Below are 7,755 nucleotides of genomic sequence, written 5' to 3'. Positions count from 1 at the left end.
TTAGGGTTTTGACACTTAACCCCTTAATTTTCAAAATTAAAGCATAGATATGAATTGAAAATTTATAATAGAAGGGAAGATCTGAAACAAGCATTAACATTTAAACATTTCGCAAGTTCAATTACTAAAAAGAAAATTTAGGGTTTTTATGCAATCACCTCTAAAATTTTACAAAAGATCAAACATGGAAATGTAATCAAGGAATCCAATTTTCAAATCTAGGCATGAAAAATCAGAAAGGATGTTCACATCGGGTTCACCAAAATGTAAAGCGGAAAATCGCGATCGAACCCTAGTTATTCTCCCCTCTTCCAACTCCGAGGAGAGAGAAGGGATGCTCGCTAGGATTCGATGGTTTTCACTTAGGGGAGAGACTTTACATTCAAAAGAGGGGTTGAAACCCACAAGATCCAATCCCACGCAATGCAAGATTGGATGCTAAATGTGTTTCAAGGGTTAAGATAGCAAGGCTACCCTCTTTTGTAAAGAATGTTGATAGGAGAATTAAGCTAAGCATGCATAGAAAGTGATAAAGATTCGCTTATAAACTGAGATAGGAATACAGTATGAAGCTGCGGACCTGGAATTAGCAGTAAAATGTCAATACGGCGCTGTCCTACAAATTTGAGCAAAAGTTGTCAGGACGATGGCGCCCGGCGCCACGGTCCTCCGAAAAATCCGTGAAACGAAGGGAGATCTGTTCGTCTCTGCACAAGGATTCCAGATCTTCAATTTCAGCCACGTACCTACAACCTACACACAGAAAAGCGAAGACGATTGGGGGGTTAGGGATTAGGGGTTTGCCTTTAGGTCAAACCCCGGTTTTGGAATTAACCAAGAAATGAGCAAGAGCTGTAAATGTAAATGTATGTAAAACAAGTACTAATACCTTGTTCTAAGGATGTTTGTATCCTTATGTGCGAAGGTTTAGATGTTGTATGTTGTATGTTGTATGTAGCATGTAGTATGTGATCTCCTCTTCAATGGTTGAATCCTTGACTTGAATGTAACACTTAGCCTTGAATGGAGACTTGAAATAATCAATTGCTTGAAGGAATGCTTGAATGCTTGAGTATAGTTTCCATGCCTTTTCCACATATCCTCTTCATGCCAAATGAGAGAGAAAAATGTAGTTTATATACTTGTCAATTAGGGCTAATAGACTGATTTTCCCAACCTTAGGCCGACCAGGAAATGTAATTTCCAATTTGCAAACAAAAAGACCCGCAATCTCCTTAGGAGACCGGGCCCAAAATAGGACCCAGGGACCAGGGCGCTGGGCGCCATGGTCCTGGGGACCAGGGCGCTGGGCGCTCTGGTCCCACCTCCCAGGACAGCAGGGTGCAAGGAGGTTCAGGCCAGGGTGCTTGAAAAATGCAGTTTTCAGTGTCGTGAGCAAGTTTCAGGGTCTCCATTCAGGTTGCGTATTGCGTCGCCATCGTGAAGACCGAAATGCAGTCAAAATTGCAAGTGTCGCAATTTTAGGACGCTACACTTTTGTTCTTACACTTATTACATTCCCATCTACAATCTCACAAATGAGATCTTACATATATACCAAAACCTAAGACCAAATGTGTAGGTCGTCTTACAAAGAATATTATAATAAAATCAATTACAAATGAATCAATATGTGATGCATCATGTCGGCTCAATGCATTTACAATAATAACAAATCATCTCCATAACATGTCATGCTGATTTCGAATAGATAATGCTTGCCGGTCCATAACCTAGACCTATTTTTGGTAATAGCAAATATGCAAACCCAATTAGACCAATAACCAAATCACCAAAACAAAGTTTCCAAACAATGTCTTCGAGATAACCAGGTAATCTCCAAGTCATCCTTAGTGCAAGTGAACAATATAACCTATCGGTGAACCAGATACCGGTGACTGTGCATAAGTCATTGAACATGCTGGTGAACATAACCAAAGATCTTCAAGTACTGATAAGTGTTGACAAGTTTTCACATCAATGACAAAACCAGTGCAACATATCCAAAATACCAACAATACAAACATTGATGGTATAATTGAACCATGATGACCTACGTATAACTTGTATGGATTTTGATATTGCAAGATGACACAAGCATTAAGTAATAATTGAACCATGATGACCTGAGTGTTGTTGCATAAAATAGACAAAGTTTGACCTTTTCTTATGCAAATCATAAATGTGCTAATGACATGTTACCAATCATGTCCTATGAATTTTTTTATAGTACTAATATGATCAAATCATAGATAGTAGACAAAGAAAAATATCATGCTCCTTCCTCACTTCTCTAGTTCAAGACATCCTTGAGTCACTTAGGAGATATGGTAACAAAAATCAAGATACAAAAATTGAACCTTCCTACTAAAGTTATTAAATCATGATCTAGAATAGATCATCCATTGAATTTTTTTTACCAATCCTGATGTTGAGTTTGATAGTTGGTTTCAAAAAATGTGATTTAAATGTCCAACATTGAGTTTCTTTTTGATCTTTGTGTTCAATGTGATCCTTGTGATTTATGTTTAATTGTGATCTTGTTGCTATTTGTCTATTGTTCTAAGCTCAAAACAATCTGCCCCCACTAAGTTTAGGATTTTACCCCTAGTCACAAAACAAACTTTTTAATGTGGATATATAAAATGATCACCAAGTCATGGGGAGACATTACTGCAATGCTTGATTATTTATACCAGTCTTTATTATGGATATGTATAATGATGGTGAAAAGTGGATGTATGACATATGTAAAAATATATGGAAGATTGCATCTATCATAAATAGCATTTGTTGTCGGGTTTTCACTACTTTCTTTTATTGCACTTTTTTTATTTTAATAATTGTTTGCTTTTTCATTTTTTTCGTGCATTGGTTGATTTAGGTGTAGAACCTTTTGAGATGGATTTTGTTGATAGGTTAGTCAAGTAGATCCTCTAATGGTGTAGATATTTGATATTCTCTAGATCCATATGCTAATATGATGATGAATGGACTAATCTAGTTTTGTTCAAATTTTCCGTTCTCTTCTCGATCTTGTTGATTGCGGGGATTTTATTTGAGTACCAAGTCACCAAACTAAAACAATATTGGTCTTACTTTATGATTGTAACTTTTGGACATCCATTATTGATATTATTTTAGGTGATCAAAAGAATGCCAACAACATTCATCTAGAAACTCCAACTCTTGTAGTTTGGATACCCGATATTCCTCATCTGGGATGAGTCCTTTAAATGATACTCTGAGTGAAGGTAGCTCAACCTCAATGGGTAAAATGGCTTCTAATCCATATACAAGTGCATATGGTGTGGCTATAGTAGGGGTGTGGATGCTAGTTCGGTATGCCCACAAGGAAGGGTTTAGTTGGACATGCCAATCACGACCAACATCAGTCATAGTTTTCTTTAAGATTTTCAAAACTGGTTTTGTTTGAAGCCTTTGCTTAGCCATTCCCTTGAGAGTAATAAGGTGTGGAAAAGTGATACTGGATATGGAATCTCTTGCAAAGCTCTTACACATCTTGGTTCTTGAAAGGTCTACCATTACCAATTACAATAGAACTAGGAATGTCATACTGATAGATAATGTGGTTCAAAATGAGGGAGGATAGTTGCTTGCCAATTATGGTGGTTGATGGAACAACTTTGATCCACTTTTTGAAATACTCAGTGGCTGTGATTATGAATTTTTGCCCATTTGAGGAGGACTTATGGATCTTATCCATGAGTTTGAGTCTTCATTGATAAAATGACCATCATGTCATCAAGGATTGTAGCTCTTGTGCTAGTGCATGTATAAGATTTCCATGGATTTAACATTTCTAGTATTTTCTAGAAAATGGATAGGATTATTTTTCCATGTTTGGCCAATAGTATCCCATTATCAAAAGTTTCCTGGCTAGAGTAGGACCTCTTGAATGTGTACCACAAATACCCTCATGAACGTATCGCAAGGAAGTTCCAGAATCATGACTTTCTAGACACCTAAGGAGAGTACCATCAAGACCTCGCTGGTAAAGTGTATCAACTATTAGGGTGTAATGGGCTACTTGATGGATAAAGTTTTATTTTTGGTTCAAAGATAAATGAGGTGGAAGGGTATTGTATTTTAGATAGGTATATATTTTCCCATAGGTTGAAGATTTAGAACCAATCAAGGGGTATACGACTTGGGAATTGGGATTGTCATTGGCAGGGAAAAACAATTGTTCCACCAAGAACTCATAACTATTTTTCTTGTCCAATATTTGTAGAAGAGAGGTGATGGTTTCCATGGCATCTACAACTTAGTTATCCAGTCTTGGAATTTGTTTTAACTTGATCTCGATAAAGTATTTCTTAAAATCATCCACCATTATTTTATTTGACATCAACTTGTTGTCCTTTGTTTGATGGTCATCATTGACCTAATTAATGACCAATTGAGAGTCTCCATAGACTTGTAACTATGTGATCTTCCATTCCACTACTACTTTGATGTTAGTGATTAGTGTTTCATATATAACTATATTGTTTGTGCATAGGAACATCAATCTACAAGACCTAGGGATTGTGTGTCCCTAAGGAGTGACAAATAGGATTCCAAATCCAAATCCATGTTGGGTGTAAGATTCATCAGATTATAGTAACCATTGTTGTGTTGTGACTATTAGGACATCTATATCAAATAATTCAATATGTATCAGATGATTATCTTGAAACGGTGCTTCAGATAACTAATCTACTATTTCTTGGCCCATCACGACTCTGTTGTCCATGTATTGAATTTCTAACTCACTTATTATCATTACCCACTTTGTCAGTCTATCTGTTAGAGAATCCTTGCTAAGTAGATATTTTAATGAATCTATCTTATCTATAAGATTGATTGTGTTGGCTAACATATAGTGTCACAACTTTTGGGATGCAAACACCAAAACCAAACAAGCCTTTTCAATGAACGTGTTGTTAAGTTAATAACCACTAAATATTTTGTTGATATAGTAAACAACAATTTCTTTGCCTGGTGAATCTTCATGTGCTAGAAAAGCTCCCAAGGTTACCTCGTTTGTGAGATGTATAAAAGAAGCCATTTTTCTTATTATTAGAGGAACTGATATAGCTAGATTTGTCAGATAGTGCTTTAACTGATCAAAGCCTTCTTCACATTTTACTTCCCATCTGAAAGGAACATACTTGTAGACATTTGTTGGCCAACTACATGATGAATCTACTGATGGATTGTAGCCTACCTTGTATCGATCTTAATTGGTTGATGTTTATAGGAGGTGGCATCTCCATAATCACTTGTTCTTTTGTTGGATCTACCTCAATTTCCTTTGCTAATACTATGTACCCTAGTATTTTTCTTGATGTAACTCTGAATACACACTTCTTCAAATTTAGCCGCACATTGAATTTTTTCAACCGTTGAAAGATTTTATCGAGGATCTCTAAATTTCCTTCCCTTGTGAATGATTTGGCTATTAAGTCATCTAAATAGTCCTCCATGAATGTGTGCATCATGTCATGGAAGATTATGGTCATGGTGATACAAGATAGGGTTGTCGTTGCAACAAAAGATTGACCTTTCAATGCTCGATACAACCACTAGACTTAAAGAATCCACAGGAGGATGTTAAACCATGTCATGAATCCATGCGAGGGACGCTGGCCCATTGCCAACAATCCCCCTCCTAACATCACTCATCATGGCCTGTGTGATTCAAACCCATGACCAAGCTCTGATACCACTTGTTACAAGCTAGGGTTGTCATTACACCTGTTGGTATTTCGGTATGGTTTTATCATTGATGTCAACACCTACTGAAAACAAGCACTTTGGAGATCCAACAACATTCACCGGCAAGCAAGTAACTATTGCACAGTTACTGGTATATGGTTCACTAGCAAGATATAATGTTTACCGGTATCTAGAATGATATGGAAGACACTTGGTAATGTCGAAGACATCATGTGGACACTTTGTTTTGAAGAATTAATCATTAGTATATTCATACTTGCATATTTTCTTTTACCGACAAATAGGTCCAGGTTATCTTAGGGTTACATTGGCAGGTTTATCTTTTCCAGATCAGCTTGGCATGCTATAGAGATGATTTATTATTGATGTAAATGCATTAAGATGACATGTTTAATCAGTTACAGCATCAGATATTATACTATTTGTAAAATAATTTTATTGTAATATCTTGTAGGTCTGACCTACTAAAATTGGTCTTAGGGTATGGTATAAATGTAAGATCAAATATGGAATGCGAAAAATAATTGAGTGAAGGTATATGCAAGATCCAGCAGAGGTATAGACGAAGACATCATTTGAAGGTGAAGCTAGGTTTTTGTATAACCATATTAGCATTACACCGGTACTGAATCCAGCATATGAAGATGCTATTTTGTGTAGTACATTCTTATTGGATTTAACCATCCAACCATAGTCAGTGTGACTCCCATTTTGTGATTGAGCAGTGAGCTCTAGGCTGTTAGCCTTTCTACATGTGCAGTCCCCATTTATGTACACTTACTATCTACAGTAGTATCATCTGATTGTGGGTAAGGTTTCCCATCGTGGTTTTTCCCCTTACAGGGTTTCCACGTACAAATATTGGTCTTATGTGTTGTGGATGATTTTATGTTTCGTTTCATGCATTAATCTTTAAAGTTATAGCAATTTACAGTTAACACTATGTACGGGCACACTTAACTGGTTTACCGGTATTAATCATTAAGTTGGTTAATTAGTTTTTGGTTTGAATTTATTAGACAACTGATTCACCCCCCCCTCTTAGTTGTCTCTAGGACCTATCAATTGGTATCAAAGCTTAGTCCTCTTTTGTAGAAGTTTAACAACTTGAGGAGATCCAATGTCTACAAATTACTTCAGGAAGGACAGTCCTAAACTTGATGGAACCAACTATGGGATGTGGAAGATCAGAATAGAGACACATCTGAATTGCATTGGTAAAGACATCTGGGAAGTTACAAAGAATGGTTATACTGCTATTGTAGCTGGTCAGACTACTCCAACTACCTTAGCTAAAGATGAAGAGAATGATTGCAAAGCAAGAAGAGCACTTTTGAGTGCATTATCAAATCAACAAATCGTGCGATTATTAGATAGGTCTACTACTAAAGCTATTTGGGATCATTTGGAAACACTAAATGAAGGAGATTCCATAGTCAAGATTGCAAAACTTGAAAGCTTTCGAGTCAGGTATGAACATCTAAAAATGGAAGAAGATGAAAGGATTTCTACTTTTATGGAAAGAGTAAATGAAATTGTTTTGGGTATTAAATGTTGTGGAGGAACTCTGAGTGAGGATGAAATTGTTTCAAAAATCTTAAGAGGTTTTCCATCGGCATATAAAATGAAGGTTACTGCTATAAATGAGTTGAGAATAATGCCTAATACATCAGTAACTAGGGATACATTGATTGGAAAACTTTCAGCCTTTGAAATTGAGGAATTTGGTCATGTTGCTACTATAAAAACTAATTTAGCCTTTAAAGCATTGACATCATCTACTCCATCATTTGACAAATCAGACTAGAGAGCCTTTTATGCAAGAGACCTTGAAGAATCCAGAAAGGCGAATGAAGAGCTTGTAGAACTTGAAGCACTGTTTGCAAGAAAAATGCCGAAAGGTCCAATTGGAAGTAAGTATGAAGGTAAAGAACCCTTTAAATGTTTTAGCTGCAATAAGATTGGTCATATGGCTTCAAGATGCCCTGATAGACATGCTAGACTAAGAGA

Source organism: Cryptomeria japonica, chromosome 7 (genome assembly GCF_030272615.1).
Source record: "Cryptomeria japonica chromosome 7, Sugi_1.0, whole genome shotgun sequence".
Classification (NCBI taxonomy): Eukaryota; Viridiplantae; Streptophyta; class Pinopsida; order Cupressales; family Cupressaceae; genus Cryptomeria; species Cryptomeria japonica.
This window is presented reverse-complemented; position numbering follows the sequence as displayed.